This window comes from Belonocnema kinseyi, chromosome 6, assembly GCF_010883055.1.
Source record: "Belonocnema kinseyi isolate 2016_QV_RU_SX_M_011 chromosome 6, B_treatae_v1, whole genome shotgun sequence".
Classification (NCBI taxonomy): domain Eukaryota; kingdom Metazoa; phylum Arthropoda; class Insecta; order Hymenoptera; family Cynipidae; genus Belonocnema; species Belonocnema kinseyi.
In genome coordinates, this window is record NC_046662.1 from 105,984,749 (window position 1) to 105,985,855 (window position 1,107).

Below are 1,107 nucleotides of genomic sequence, written 5' to 3' on the forward strand. Positions count from 1 at the left end.
AATTTACTAGAATTCCAAGGATCTCTAAAAATTTCCGAAGATTGCAAGATATTTAACAGAGGAATTCAAGAACATTATTTATAGTTTAAAATTACTTTAAAAACTTAAAACTAATTTAAATTGCACTAAAATTTCTCAAAAATTTTTCAAAATGAGTTAAAATCTCATAAATTCATTAAAAATATCTTGAACTCTTTTAAATATTTTAAAATCTTTTAAAATTCGTTTATAAATTTGAAGAAATTTGTGATCAAATAACTCCGGTTCAATCCCTTGAAATTGCCGAAAGTCTGTTTGAATAATTTAAAATATTTTTAAATTACATGAAAAACCCTTAAACTCTCGATTTTTTAAAAATTATTTTAAATGCTTTCTTAGATTTCAAATTGATTTATTCACTTTTCAAACCATATTATATCTGGATTTTTAACGGTAGGAAAGTTGTATGAACATGAAAGTTTAATACAGCGATAATCAAAAATCACGGTCGTGAGACGTGGTTGTGACTAAAATTTTACCGCGATTTCGTTGGGAGCGAGTGCAGTTTTTCAGATTAGCACCCGCTCCCGGCGAAATTCTGCGGTCGCACTTATGACAAACTTTTAATTATATATATCTATTTTTAGTTCGTACATTTTGTACTAATTTTATACATGAAGCCACTTTGTCATTTTTTAAAGTTGAAATGGCAAAAATTGTGTAAATTTCAATGTTTTCTTAAATGATCAATAACTTCCGAAATAATCAATATTTTTTAATGTTTTTTGGCTAATTTTCAAGCAATTTTTTCCGTTCTACAAGAGCTTATAGGTATCAGTCGTAAAAGTGTTGTCATCGAATTGAAATAACTTGTAATTGTGACAAACAAGTTGGGAAAATTGCAATATTCTTTCTGGTAACAAAAGTATATTTATAGAATATATGAACCATATAATCATAAAGTTTCTATTAAATTTCTCAAAATATATATTCATTGAATTTTGATTATAATTTGCCTACAAATTCGATGTTTTTACAATTTTCTAACTGCTGGTGTGATACGGTGAAAAAATAAATTAAAAATGAGCCTAAGAACATTGAAAGATGTTGATTATCTCGGAAGTTATT

The 1,107-nt window shown here is 26.3% G+C and overlaps 1 protein-coding gene across 1 annotated transcript in view; it reads left to right on the plus strand.

Moving 5' to 3' along the window:
• The window catches only part of LOC117175534, a 301,601-nt gene that overhangs the window by 237,747 nt on the left and 62,747 nt on the right, over positions 1 to 1,107 (plus strand). The gene's annotated exons all lie outside the window — the stretch shown is intronic.